Genomic DNA, 15,799 nt, shown 5'->3' with positions numbered 1-15,799 from the left:
AAAGAAAGTAACAGACCAAAATGAACTACGGCCTATTGCTCAATGCGCAGTTTCCGCAGAACTTTATTGTTCTTTATTCATTTTGGTGCTAAGCAACAAAATGGATAGTTTACAAGTGTTGACAGAGAGGACTTCCTGTCCATAGGAGGAGACTTTGCCCCTTTTTATTGATGAATAAAAGTATATCAAAAATATTTGAAACCCCTTTTTGCCAAATGTAGTAAACCTCTCTGAACTTCGACCTTTCCTCTCCTCTTCCTCACGTTGCTCCTCTGGCTCAGAGACTTTTTTTTGTCACTGTTACTATCCGACGGTCTCAGATTACGCGGACCAGATGCATGCGATGACAGTAAGACTGACTTTGTCACAGTGCGTGCGTGTGTTCCAGTCAGCATCTCTCTCAGTTGTTGTCAGAGCGGGGAAGACCTATGAGATGGAGATGACAGATTGGCCATGGTGACCTCCTTTGTCTCAGCTGGTGACGCAGCCTAATGGGCTTCTAGTGATGAAGTATCCTTTTTGTAATGGACTCTTAATTGTGTACTGGTTTACAGCCTCCGCTGCAATCACTGGGTCTTAAAAGGACACGTTGTTGACATCATTGCCAGGCTGTCATTGTGAAAAAAAGGAATTTCGCAATGTCCGGTTGAGTTGAGTCAGATTCAAATATAATGTTAATGTAGCCAAGACTTATGTTGCGCCTATTATAATACTAATAAAATAATCACACAGGGCTCCGTAGTCTGCACCAAGATGGCAACTACTTTATTTATTTTTCACACACGTGCGTAGAACCTTTTTTTTTCTCTTCCTCTCCTTCCGTTTTAGCCTTCACAATAAAAGCCCAAGACACATACACTGGAACACTGTTTCCTAGAGAGCTCTTAAGGTAACTCACAGCCTTCACTTAGCCACGTAACATAACAGTTTATTAAGATGTTTGGCAGTTACGCAGCTAGCTTTTCACTGTCCAACAGCAACGGAATCCAGCGGCCCCTTTTCACAGCGTGATGCTATGTGAGGATAATTTATATCATTTATTAACATACAAAACATACAATCCATATGTAGTTCTCAAAGCCGCCAGTCTCCGGTCAATCATTTCACCTCGCCGATCACCGAAACACACTTCATTCGAAGGCGACGGAGCCAAAATAAATCTCGTCAAAGCTGTCTTGGTTCGTCTCTCCACTGTTACAGCAATCACAAACTCTGGTTTGAGAGTTTAAAAGAGACTCAATGGAGCTCATGGTTACAAAGTGTGAAGTCATGTACGTAATGTGGTCGGCGTTGAAGTGGTTCAAGTCGCGAGAACATCGCCGCAACATGGACTCTGCCGTCAACGTCCACGCTGCAAGTCACAGAGGCTTACAATGTAGCGAGCTAGCGAGCGTGTAACGTCCCGTGGGAAATACAAAAGGCTCGATGACAGAGGAAAAAAGATAAGGTCATTGGGGAATATCAATATTTTCTGCACACCTATTATAAGATTACAAAGAAAAATTCAGCTAATATTAATAAAATTATATATATTATCTTATCGTGCAACGAAAATTAACTTCCGCGGACTCCGCCATTCCTGGAAACATCAGTAAACACGTCGCAGCTCGTGACCTTGAAGCTTTCAGATTATTTCCGCTTACAAAGTCATGCATACCACGAGGCCTCTAACAGTCTACTGCTGGTTCACTGCCAACGGGAAAAGAGTCTATCGCTTATTTTTAGCGGGTTTTCCCCGTGTTTAAAGAAACCACGCACACATGCGCAGACTTTGAGGCCCTACTCCATCACGTGTGTAACTTGTGTACGCACACACATACACACACACACACACACACACACACACTCAAATTAATGCTGTCATGCAACCAGGTAAGCAAACACACAGTCACACAGTCACTCACATAGAAAAAAGAAGCAATCAGGCAAGTAAGTACGTACGTACATGCACACACACACACACACACACACACACACACACACACCATAGGGCTCTTATGTGACAGCTGTTTGTTATTGAGTCAGTGAGGTCAGTGAGGTCTGGTGTTTGTAGTGGCTCAGACTCCCAGTGTGGCATCAGGGTCTGTGTGTGTGTGTGTGTGTGTGTGTGTGTGTGTGTGTGTGTGTGTGTGTGTGTGTGTGTGTGTGTGTGTGTGTGTGTGTGTGTGTGTCTGTGTGTGTCTGTGTGTGTGATTGTCCCCGGTAACGTAGTTGAACTTAAAACTGTATCTTTTTCCTCTTCCTTGAACTTGCATCAGCACAAAGTCAGCAGTTTCCAGCCTTTTTAAAGGAATAGTTTTGGGAAGTGCTCTTATTACCTTTAGCCTTTCTCAGAGTGTTATCCATCTGTGCACCCAACTCTCTGCGAGAAAGTGAGGAAGCTAATCTCCCAACAAATTACACACCACCTCTAATTAGTGATGAAGTGTGCAGTAATGTGACAACATGCTGTCAGTTAAGACTTGGTTGTCTATTAGCTATATGCTTGGATGCTGCTGTGAAGTGAAAATGCTCAGCAGTCATGCACACTGTTGCACAGCTTACAGGGTTCTTATCCTGCCTCCAGTAGATTAGATTGTGCTGTGGCAGAAACTTCTCTTTCAAACCTGTCTCTGACCTCTGATGCCGATCGGGGCCCGACTCAGCTGGTGCATTTGGATTTTTCTTTTGCGTACCTAGTAATTCAAAGCAGGTCGTGACTGAGCTAGTCACCCCCCCCCCCCCCCCCCCCCCACCGGAGCATGAAAAAGCCATTACAGCTGACAGAAAGGCCTTTTATTTGGAGAACTAAGCTCAGCTTCACATCAGGAACCAATTACTTTCAACTGCTTTCCTAAAAAAAAAAAAGCAGCTGAAGACCCCCCCACCGCCTCTACCTTCTTCGGTGCCCCCCCTCCCCTCCAAAGACAGCACCTTCCTCTCTTCCTTTATTCCTCCCTCTCTTTCTCCTTCTCCCGCTCGCTGGCAGCTCACTCTTCAGCTAACCCTCCTTTTCCTTCCTGTCTCGCTCTCTATCTGGTTTCACTCTTCTCTCCTCCACCCTTTTCCTGCCTACTAACCTTACTTTCATATGGTCTCTCTCTAACTTTTTTTTTTTCTTTTCTTGCCCCTGTGCCCGGCTCTTTCTGCACCACACTTATGTTTCTCTTTCCAATCCCCGTCCCTTGTTAGCATCCCTCCACCCCCCTCCAACCTCAAACTCTTGCTCCCTCTGCCTTTCACCAATGTCCCTTTGTCTCCCCTTTATCCTTTCTCTCTCTCCTTACAGTTACACTCCAAACTATGGAGAAGTTAAGTCCCAGTGGAACGGAAGTCAGAGCATTATGTGCGCTGTGTAAATGGAATATTTGAGCTGTTATAGGAAGGTTTTCAATCAAATCCTTCGAATTTGATTGGACCGCTAAAACGTGGGCGGGCTTAGAGTTTAGTGCGATATGGATAGAGGACTGTTGGCTCCACACACACACACACACACACACACACACACCTCCCTCACCTGTTGTCAGATCAGGAGGAGCACGAGTGAGAAATGAAAAGGAAAATGTGACTCTCTGTCACTGCAGTACATGCAGATGAAATCGGCAAAGTTTCAATTGAATGAATGAGAACTCAGCTACATTGATTTGGAAATAAGTTAATAAATATGTTTTTGCCCGCGGATATCCAATCACACGTCTCTTCCTGTCTCTCTCCATATTGCTTTGTCGGCTATTTAGAGCCACAAACAGTCCGGTTTTATATGACCAGTGTCGCTAGCTAGTCGCCCAAAAAGTCTCATTTGATTGGACGATTGTTTTTCAAACGCCCCTGAGTGCAGGACGAGTCATTTGAATCTGTTTTACACAAGAGAAAATGTAAAAATACTCCAATACTGACATGTATTTGAGAGATAAATTAACTACCAACATAGAGCCACATGATTTAAAATTAGGAAAATGTAATTTTTTATTTCACTGAGTATTTAAATCAGTAACTACATCTGCAGCAGAGAAGATATTTTCATCTCAAATAGGCAAATAAGGACATACAGTTGTGTGAAAAAGTGTTTGCCCCCTTCCTGATTTCTTATTTTTTTGCATGTTTGTCACACTTAAATGTTTCAGATCATCAAACAAATTTAAATATTAGACAAAGATAACACAAGTAAACACAAAATGCAGTTTTTAAATGAAGGTTTTTATTATTAAGGGGGAAAAAAAATCCAAACCTACATGGCCCTGTGTGAAGAAGTGATTACCCCCTAAACCTAATAACTGGTTGGGCCACCCTTAGCAGCAACAACTGCAATCAAGCGTTTGCGATAACTGGCAATGAGTCTTTTACAGCGCTGTAGAGGAATTTTGGCCCACTCATCTTTGCAGAATTGTTGTAATTCAGCCACATTGGAGGGTTTTCGAGCATGAACCGCCTTTTTAAGGTCATGCCACAGCATCTCAATCGGATTCAGGTCGGGACTTTGACTAGGCCACTCCAAAGTCTTCATTATGTTTTTCTTAAGCCATTCAGAGGTGGACTTGCTGGTGTGTTTTGGATCATTGTCCTGCTGCAGAACCCAAGTGCGCTTCAGCTTGAGGTCACGAACAGATGGCCGGACATTCTCCTTCAGGATTTTTTGGTAGACAGCAGAATTCATGGTTCCATTTACCACAGCAAGTCTTCCAGGTCCTGAAGCAGCAAAACAGCCCCAGACCATCACACTACCACCACCATATTTTACTGTTGGTATGATGTTCCTTTTCTGAAATGCCGTGTTACTTTTACGCCAGATGTAATGGGACATACACCTTCCAAAAAGTTCAACTTTAGTCTCGTCAGTCCACAGAGTATTTTCCCAAAAGTCTTGGGGATCATCAAGATGTTTTCTGGCAAAACTGAGATGAGCCTTTATGTTCTTTTTGCTCAGCAGTGGTTTTGGTCTTGGAACTCTGCCATGCAGGCCATTTTTGCCCAGTCTCTTTCTTATGGTGGGGTCATGAACACTGACCTTAATTGAGGCAAGTGAGGCCTGCAGTTCTTTGGATGTTGTTCTGGGGTCTTTTGTGACCTCTTGGATGAGTCGTCGCTGCGCTCTTGGGGTAATTTTGGTCGGCCGGCCATTTGTGGATAATGGCTCTCACTGTGGTTCGCTGGAGTCCCAAAGCTTTAGAAATGACTTTGTAACCTTTTCCAGACTGATAGATCTCAATTACTTTGTTTCTCATTTGTTCCTGAATTTCTTTGGATCGCAGCATAATGTCTAGCTTTTGAGGATCTTTTGGTCTACCTCACTTTGTCAGGCAGGTCCTATTTAAGTGATTTCTTGTTTGAGAACAGGTGTGGCAGTAATCAGGCCTGGGTGTGGCTAGAGAAATTGAACTCAGCTTTCCAAAGATGTGATAAACCACAGTTAATTTATGTTTTAACAGGGGGGGGCAATCACTTCTTCACACAGGGCCATGTAGGTTTGGATTTTTTTCCCCCTTAATAATAAAAACCTTCATTTAAAAACTGCATTTTGTGTTTACTTGTGTTATCTTTGTCTAATATTTAAATTTGTTTGATGATCTGAAACATTTAAGTGTGACAAACATGCAAAAAAATAAGAAATCAGGAAGGGGGCAAACACTTTTTCACACAACTGTATAACAGAAATATACTGTAACCAAGTGGAACTGACGGGGTGAAACTATTGGGTCCGCCGGACCGGTAATGGGGTGCACGGGCCCTGATTAGCTAAAAAGATGCACCTGCTGGCAAATCGGGGGCTTTGTCGTTCTCTCTGGTGTCACGAGCGGGTGTGCCGAGTCCGCTCGCGGTCTTCGCCGCCACGAGTGGGGGGTGCCGAGTCCAACTACTTGCTCTCCCGCAACAAGCAGAGACATAGCGTGAGGCCGCATGAGAAGGTGCGTCGGTAGCGCAGTGTCTGGGAGGCATCCGTTACGGAGGGAACAGCGTGTGATTGGGGGATGGCTGATTCGGGTAAATATATTTAGAGTGGAAGGGTTTTTCTTTATGTATGTCGTATGCTGGGGGAATTGGGTATCAATTCAGAAAGATGTAATGTTGTATGTGTGTTTTTTAGAGCTTCCTGAGCAGTGCACCCAATGGTAGCTGGGGGGGAATCCAAGTGGGGGTGGCTGGGTCGCTGAACATTCGGTGGGTTGAATTACAATCTTTTTGGGTTTGTTTTCTGTTTATTGGCAGTTGTTTGTGATTACTTATGTTTTCGTTTTCATTTCTTTTCTAGTTAGTGAGACGCTGCCTTGGTCTTTTGTTTTGTTTCTGTTGCTTTAAATTGTTTGTGATGCCGATCTGAGCGCATGGTCTGTGAACTCCTCCTGCCCGCTAAACCAGCTGTCACTGGTTGCTCCACACAGTTAGATTTGTACCAATAAAAGAGTTATATTTTTATAGCACTGCTTCCTGTGTGTACGTGCCTTTACGGTGTTTGAACCGGGTTTCTGTGGTAACGGGGTGCTACAATACGATGAAATGTGGTCGTCAGTCTATAACAGTGGCGCTAGAAGGCATCATGAACGTTGGCAAAGAAGAGGCTCTGTACTTGCAATTATTGACAATGGTGGCACTATGATTCACCATGCATTGCACAATTTGACATGTCGGAAAATGAATGCCACGCAGCGTCACACAGATTCATGCAAGAACAACTCTAGTGAACGGATTTGTTTCTAAGTGGTACATAAGAGTGACTTAGAAGAATTCGTGGCATTAGCAGATTTTCTTTTATTTCAGCATTTTTCCATAAGATGAGTGGACCAGAACCGTTTGACGAGTCATGTACAGACCACTGCTGACACTGCTAAATCTGTTCCGTTTTCATCTGCTGATTTACGACAGGAATGTCTTCTTTTTACTCCCGTTCGTGAAAGTAACTTGGCCACAAACAAAAAGTGGATCAGGTAGCCCAATGCAGGACAATATTTATGCTGAATTCTCGCCAAATGTGCACCTCCTCATGAACAGGTGGCATTCATCAAGTTAAAAAGAGCCTTCTCGTGAAGCCTGTGCAGTTAAGAGAGCTCGGTGAATCCGACTTTGAGCACTCGTACGCGCAAACCTCATGCATCCAGACCCTTTGCAACATGCAACTAGCCTGCAAGAACACCAATTATCACAGTGTCCAGGGTTGTATTTTTTGTCTCTTTGTTTTGTTTGTTATAAAGCTTTCAGCTAGAATACCTCTTAACTCTGACATGTACAGTTTTGAAACACGATCAGCTATCCTGCTGCGTGGAGTGTACGGATGTGAGCTTAACGTTTACTGAGGCAGTAAAAATTACAACCTATAAGTAAATACTGTAAAAAAAAAGTAAAGGAATCCATAATTGTGTAATTCAATGGGTATTGGCACGGGAGTACAAAGGATTTTGGTTCACATTTCACCTGACAGCTAAACTGAATTAGTCGGGGATTTCATTGAAACTAAGTTTGCATCGTAAAATCACAGGTTTACATATTGAATCTCGTCCCACAGGCATGCATGCGGTTGGCGTTTCAGTAACTGAGAATACGCTTGCAGCCACACACACACACACACACACTGAGCGGTGCCACGTCTGCGGTTCAAAGCCCAGTGGTGTGGTACCATGTAAACACACCACTCAGTGGCATGGTTGTGGTAACCCTCACACACTCTCTCCCTCCCTCTGTTTCTCTTCCTCTCCTCTCTCTGTCTTTCTGTTTTTCTTCATTCCTGCTCTGCATCCCTCTCTCTCTGTCACGCTGTCTCCTTCTGCTTCCTGTATCTCTGTGTCCGCTTCTTCCTTGCAAGCGATCGTATCTGCACATGTCAATTTGATTTTGCAGATGTTCGTCAACATCCAAGTCTGTATTCGCTTTGTCGTCTAGGTTCATCTGCGACGCGTTTATTTCTGTCCATGCCTGCATCTGTATGAATATAGTTCCACACAATGTAGTGTATTTACAGTATTGGATGTATCACATGTAGCGTTATAAACAGAAGTAATATACCATGAGAATATAGTCTCATGAGCTGGATTTCCATTCCCATCTTTTTATTTGCATTTTGAAGCATCGCATTGAAAAAAACCTGTACATAAAACAGCAAAATTCATCTAAACTTCCTCAATTGTGAGAAACAAAGTTTTTACATTCACTTGAAGTGTTTTTTTTGCCTTTGTGGAAAAAGAGTTGTTGCTTTAAATGGATTATGGCTTCAACTTTAAAGGAAGTTTAACCCAAGCCATGATCTCTTCCTAACCCTTAACAAGTAGGTCCCACAGCAGTCCAGCCCAACCACAACCTTAAAGCTGCCCAATTCAATAAAAGACAGCCCCAATGACAACCTTGCCAGAACGCTGTGTGAAAACATAAAAGCATTACATGTGCAATAGAAAACATCATAAGCTACAAAGTTTCATATCTGCATCCAATAACTGAAGATAAAATGTCAGATAAATAGGCTATCGCAACCCACAAAGGGTGCAGTTAGACAACCAAATAAAAATTCCCATGTCAGGGATGATGACGTCAAGGTAACAACGATTGAATGAAATATGTCAAAAATATAAATCTTAACCATAAAGTGATTGCTTGTTTGGTAATATTGTTTTCTCAGTACTTTCAGACCCAGCCAAACAAAAGCAGCACAAATTGCATCTACCAGCCCAACTCTTTACCCGGCCCATTTTAATCAAAAGTAGCCTTATTGGGTGTAAACCATTGACTGTATATAAGAAGTGGATGTAGTCATCGTGATGTCATCCGCTGGTTTGTGGACTGATGTTTTGAAGCCTCAAGTTGGCAATCTTGGATTACAACCATCGCTGGGTTGGTTTTTTTGCAACCCATGAACGTCCGTATTTGGCTGGCCGAGGAGTGACATAGAGACACTTGTATTGTTCCCAGTTTAAAAACCTGTACTTTGGCTATATGTTCTGACCTAACAACGCTATAGCAGAGTTCATTCACTCCAAACCAGTTGATGGAAACGCGCCCTCTTAGCATTTCTTTTTTAGCTCCAGTTTAAAAGTTTTCTTCCAATTTGCTTGACAACGGAATGGAAACACAGTGAGTGACTGTAAAAGATATTCAATGTGGCTTTATTTGCCCAGATTTAGTTTACTATTCATTTCCAACTTACGGAGTGTTACTTTCTGCGTATTGTGTTTTTAATCGTAACACACTGTTGTAGTGATCCTTCCTCAGAAACCCAAATAATAGTGAAGCATTGAAGCATAATTGTTGACCATGGACGCCTGCTGAGAGGGCTAAGTCTGGACCAAACTGGTAAACAGACCAACATCCATCCCAACATTTGCCGCTGACATGGCGTAACAATGTCAGTTAGCTCTTTAGTCATTTTAAGTATTAGTATGTTGTCAGTTGAGTGTGTGCACTCGTATCATCAGGTAAGTAGTAAACACATGCATGTCTGCTCTTAGACACACACTCCCCTGTAGGCTCTCACACACACACACACACATTCTTGGATAAAGAGCTATTTGTTTTAATGGCTGAGGGGAGGATGTGGATCTACCACCCATTGTGACGCTGTGCTGACAGCGGCGGTTCTCAGGCATTGTGTGAAGAAAATGAGCCCTTAAAACTCCACGTTAGAGACAATCGACTCTAAAGAGCTGCATGTTCGAGCCACGGTGGCAGCTGGAGGTCCGCTGGTCTGCACAAGTCCAAGACAAGGTTGTCCAAACCAAATTCCAGGTCAGGTCGTTAGAAATTTAAATAACGGATGGCCTATTGAGCCAAATCTCCACAGTCAAGTTGTCAGCTGTGTAGGCTTACTGCCTTGATGGCAGAAATACAAATTCAATACATATATTCTTCAAAATGCACTGAATGCTTGTCCAATTTAAAGTTTACAAAACTGGCTGGAATGTGTACGTTCTTCAGTTTATTAGAGTATTTTACCTGCTTTTCTGTCAAAATCCCTTTTGTGGTTGTTGGACAAGCTGACATCATTTACAGGAGCCAACTGAAATGCTACCGGCTCCTTCAGAGCCATGTGCTGGACCGTTCCCAAATGTGTTATTACAGAGTAAGAATAATGATCCAGATGCCAAGGGACAACTCTTTAAAAAAAAAAGGGAAGCTTTTATTATTTATATAATATTATGAAAGGAGAGGCTGTGCCTGTGTTTAATGTTCACCCCACTCTCAAGATCTGGTCACCAATTACACAAATGACTACCTTCTGTGCTCATGGCCATACATTTGTTACAAATAAACAAGCTTAGGTCTTATCTACAAACTACAAAAACAAGCATGAACTTCTTCTTTTAAAATAAATTTGGAGAGGACTCGAAAACCAGATGCTACACCATCACTGTTTGCCCTTGAGCAGGATAGCAGGGCAGAATGACTAGATTATTTGGAAAAACCTATTCCTGACTAACGTCTAGTTTAACAATTGTTAATCCGCTTCAAAAAGACTGAACTACTGCATGTTAGTTTGGGGCTAGTTTAGGTCACCGAGGTTATCTTTTAAGTGTCAAAGGTGTTACAACTGGAGAATTTTGAGTAAGATTTTGTCCAACGTGTTTGAGTTTTAAAAGGTTGTTAGGCAAAAACAGATAAAAGTTGAGATCCGACGAACTCCAACTACAAAAGTAGAACAATTTCAATATGAAGACAAGGTTACGAGGTTATTTTATTGTCATTGTACAACAGGGTTGCACACGGAAATGCAGATTGTGGTCTCATTTTGCAACATAACTAAAAAAATAAAAAATATATGTGCAGGGTGGAAGAGTGTCGATGAATATCCTTTCAGCTCTTTGCAGGCACCTCTTGTCACCAATATCACTGATGCTCAATGGATGGGTACCGAAGATGTTCTGTTCGGTTTTAATCACCCGTTGTAGAGCCCTCCTGTCCTGGGCCATACACAACCCATGCCAGTGAGTAATGTTTCCAGTCAGGATGCTTTCTATTGCTCCTTTGTAAAAGTTATCAAGAACTTCCGTCCGATGATGGTAGCGTCATCTTTCTTCTATGTAAGACTCTAATAGACAGAATCCTAACTCCACTCTAACTTTGTACCAACTACCTAACCATCATTTGAATGATATGCCTTCATTATATTCGGATGGTGGTGCACCTCCGTCTAGAACTACTGGGCAAAGGGCAAAAGCCAATTTCGGAGGGGTTCTTTTTTTTCTACTTGGGGGTTTGCCGAACGTTCTGCGTGGGTTTCATGCTTGATGAGATGTACACCATGTGACGGCATCTCCAGGTCCAAAGGCCATATATGGGGTCTGAACTACAGCGTGATGCAGGGAGCTGCTGTGAAAAAGACATGAATCACCTTTTACGAGAAAAATAATAAAATCGAAGGAAACAAAAATGAAGCAAAACCCCTTCCAGACATCACGATTCAGTCTTTGGTTACTGTACACAAGAGAAATAATTGGATTCAACTGCATAGTTGCATATATAACAGGAGAAAGAATCTAGTTACAAAAATAAATTCACTTAGTGCTCGGCTGGCAACACCCTGTTTATTCTATGGCAAATCCAATGAAAGGCTGGCCCTCCTCTGCTGTTACTCAACTCTTTCAAAACCGTCTCGTCCAAAATCTGAACTTTATTTCATTACAGTCCACTGTGACCCCTAAATTGAAATGTCACATTCAGTTCATCTTCCTTTCTCTCCACATCTTCCATGTGTACCTGTCAGTGTTTTTATTACTCACTTCTTTTGTTATTGCTTTCACTCTCATTTGTCTCTCCCCCGCTCTCTGTTGTGGCTGTGTATATGTGTATGTGCGTCTCCCCTGCAGTACGGTTAGTCTGATTTATAGGGAAGCTGCAGACTGTGGAGAGACTCTGGTTTCAGCTTTGAAGTCACAGCGACCACAGGACCTCTGGCTAACACACACACACACACACACACAGACACACACACACACACACACACACACACACACACAAAGAGAGAGAGGACCTGTGGATTAAACACACACTGTCAGTTCCTTTGCCAGAATCCTAAAGAGGGAGTCAGCGCGGGAGAGATGTGTCACACAGAGACAGCGAGCGAGCGAGAGACAGATGGCATAGAGAAGTACGGGAGGAAGGAGAGGAAAGATATAAAAACCCTAAAAAGGAGGGAGGGAGGGAGGGAGGGAGAGGAAATGGTCCCTGCCCATAGAGGTAAAAGAACCCCTTGTCTGTTTCAACAAAGTCACATTTCAGCTCGCTTTAGTTCAGTCCTGCTTATCATTTCTTGCGGATACCAGACGTGTCATATTTTTAAAGCCATTTCTTTATATATATATATATATATATATATATATATATATATATATATATATATATATATATATATATATATATATATATATATATATATATATATATATATATATATATATATATATATAATAATAGTGTTTTTGTTTTGTTTTCTGAAGTTACATTAGTGACATTTGTCACGTATTCTACTGTTACGTGCTTTACATTTGCATGTTCTTCCTAAACCCAACTGCGGCCGTCACCGTAGCGTTGTTGCCTAAATATAACAGTGCAACACGCAAAAAGCTTGAAATGCGTAAAAAAGTTCACAGAGATGTTGTGCTGTTGAGGTTTTTTCATCAGCCTCACAAATCCCCCAACTTTCTGGAAGTATCATCAATGATTGCTCGAGTAGCCCCTTTTTAAATGGGGTTTAAAAAAATCTTCCCCACCAAAGACTTAGAAGACTTATTTGAAACAGAACGTCTCATGCAGAACAAGATACCTGACAGACAGCCTGATATAACAACTGTGCAAGCAATCTAAACTGTAGTTATAAACCGTTCCAAAAAGGCATGACATAGCCGAAGAACATGATGGGTGACTTGCCAATCCTGGATAATTCATTTCCAATGAACGATCTGTTAGTGTTGCAGAATTTCTTCCTGCTGCATTCCATTGCTCTGACATTTTCTGTGCTGTACCTTCACTTTTTGAGAATACGAGATGTGGCCTCAAACAAATGAACTGACGGGACGCCGCAAACAGCCGCGAGCAGTCGAGGAAGTGTTTTCCCACAGAAGAGCTTCAGAGCTTCCAGAAAAGTAATCCGCTGATCAAGTAGTGCAGAATATGCCCACATCTGGTTGAGTAGACCTGTTGTTTTTTTATTTTTCTATTAAAGTGTAGCAAATAAAGCTCCACTAACTTGCTCACAAACACATTGCACATCCCATAACTCCTGAATCTGTGCTTGAGCCGTCGTGTTTGCTCGGGAAAATTTCAGAAACTTCCATCGCGTTGTGCTGCTGCGAGTCTTGGCGATCCTTCTCCTTAGCTGCTTCCACATCGTTAGCACCATTTCAGATGTAATCTCCGTCCACGCCAACACGCCTGAAAACACAGATCACATGGTCATTCCCGTACTCTGCTGCATGTAACACGGATGGACACGAGAATAGTCGCTAGTTGCTTCAATGATAGCTCGCTTCCTGCACATCAAATAACAATAGCTTTATATATATATAGTACCTTTTTAAAAACAGAGTTTGCAAAGGGCTGTGACAGACAAAGCAAAGCAATAAAACAAAAGAAAGCTCCACAGTGAGGCACAACATAATTTAAAATTTAAAACCCTGATAAAACAGTATAATAGATGAAACAATAAAACCAATCAATACGATAAGAATTAAGAAATACACTTAATTTAAAAAAAAACACCAATAATAAAATAAAACAGTAAAAAGACAACATCACATGAAAGCCAGTCTTTATTAGGTTTTAAGAAGTGATTTTAAAAGAGATTACTGTTTCCTTATCTCCTCAGGCAGGTCATTGTAAAGCCAAGGCGCCCCAATGGCAAAATGCTACTTCTACTACTACTACTACTACTTATAAAATGCAGAATTTAACTGCACGGCAGCATCTAGCATTGAAAAAGGGTCGGCAACACCTGGAACCAGTTGTCCCATGTTGAATTAACCACTAGTAGTCAAGGCCGATTTGGTTGGTTTTCTTCGGGAAAATGGGTGACGTGATAGGGGCCTTACGAATCAAGAAAAGGACACGTTGAGACTGATGTCTTCAAATGTATTCGTGTGGATGTAGCCTGAGTCTGTGTGTGGGTGAACGGGGGGCAGCAGGTGAGGCCTCAAAGTGTGTCGGGACAACTCATTGAAAGAAGGGTCTAACAGGCTCACATGACCCCGTGACCCACAAACACTGAGACATATGCTCTCTCTGTTCCTCTCTTTCATTCTCTCTCTGACATTCAAACTCTCCCTTTCTCTCTCACACACACACACACATACACAGAAGACTGAGTGATATTCTCATGGCTGCTTTAGCGGTGGGTGATCTGCTGTGGTTGACCTCTTATTGAAGTCGGGTGCTAAATGTCACCACTTTGATGTAAAAGCACAACAGCTCCTGTGTGTGTGTGTGTGTGTGTGTGTGTGTGTGTGTGTGTGTGTGCTATCACACATTCCTAACATGCCACAAAGATTGTCACACAGAGTTACAGACATGACCCCTCCTGTGTCAGCCATATGTTAAGGCCACCCCCCAAAAGTCCAGTACCACAACACACACACTAATCTGTCTGTGTGTTCAATTCAATATGATCATTATTAGCAACACACAGAGTGATACAATGTTTCCTCACTGGAGCTCTACCATGTTTTTTCTGCCATTTAAATTAAAGGAACAGGAGAGACACGTGGAATTGAAGAGTTTTACTTACAGATTAATATGAGCATTCATGTACAGAAACGAGTCATAGCAGGTTTCAACACTTTTAAATTTTCTCTGTAAATTTTAATACACATATATATATATATATATATATATATATATATATATATATATATATATATATATATATATATATATATATATTATCATAATACATCATCTGATCTAACATTGCACGTATTTTATAATCTCATAGAGCTTGTCTCTCATCCTGTTCTCATATTTCTTGCATCTCATCTCCATCTCATCCTTTTTAATACCATTTTATCTAATATCAAAATTCTATAATTACATTACATTACAGTCATTTAGCAGAGTATATAATCTCATATACTTTATCTCTCAAACTCATCCCATATGAATTATATTTCCCTCATATCTCGTCTCGTGTTTCATATCATTGTGACATTTCGGATCCCACATTTTTTTCATATTTCACATCATCTCTCATCTAATCTAAATGTCATCTGATTTATTTTATCACTCTTCTTCTACCCATCTCGTTTCATGTTTTCCATGTATTATCTCATCTATATCTTACCTCAAATTCTTTTGTCAATTTATCTTATTTTTCATTCAATATTTCTTACATATCTCATCACACATCTAATTGTAGATATATAGATAGATATATATACTTTATTCATCCCCAGGGGGGAATTTGTATGTTACAGCAGCAAAGTAACAGAATAAAAATATTAAGTATGAAAAATGCACAATATATACAATAAAACAACAGAGCAGAACATATTAAATATAAGAATATAAGAAAATGAAATAACAAAAATACACAGTATATACAATGAAATAGAATAGTTACATTTCTTTATCTCTTAAATTACATCGACTATCTCATGTCATATATCATGCAAAACATTTCATATCATTTTGATCAATTTTGTCTGTAAAAAGTTTAGCCTGAGGGAATACCAACTGTTACCAGTTACATATAAAGAAACACACTCACTGAAGGCTTTAAGGACATGACACATCTGGATATCTGCAAGAAGTGTCTCTTGGTTCCAAATCGTGTACTTAAGCTCCAAATCCACAGGATTCTAAATACACACAAAATAATAATATATAATCTATGTATTATGTATAATATAAAATCCAA

Source organism: Anarhichas minor, unplaced genomic scaffold (assembly GCF_050575085.1).
Source record: "Anarhichas minor isolate MPS153535 unplaced genomic scaffold, ASM5057508v1 ptg000073l, whole genome shotgun sequence".
NCBI classification, from domain to species: domain Eukaryota; kingdom Metazoa; phylum Chordata; class Actinopteri; order Perciformes; family Anarhichadidae; genus Anarhichas; species Anarhichas minor.
The sequence above is the reverse complement of the archived record's forward strand: the minus strand, read 5'-3'. Positions refer to the sequence as shown.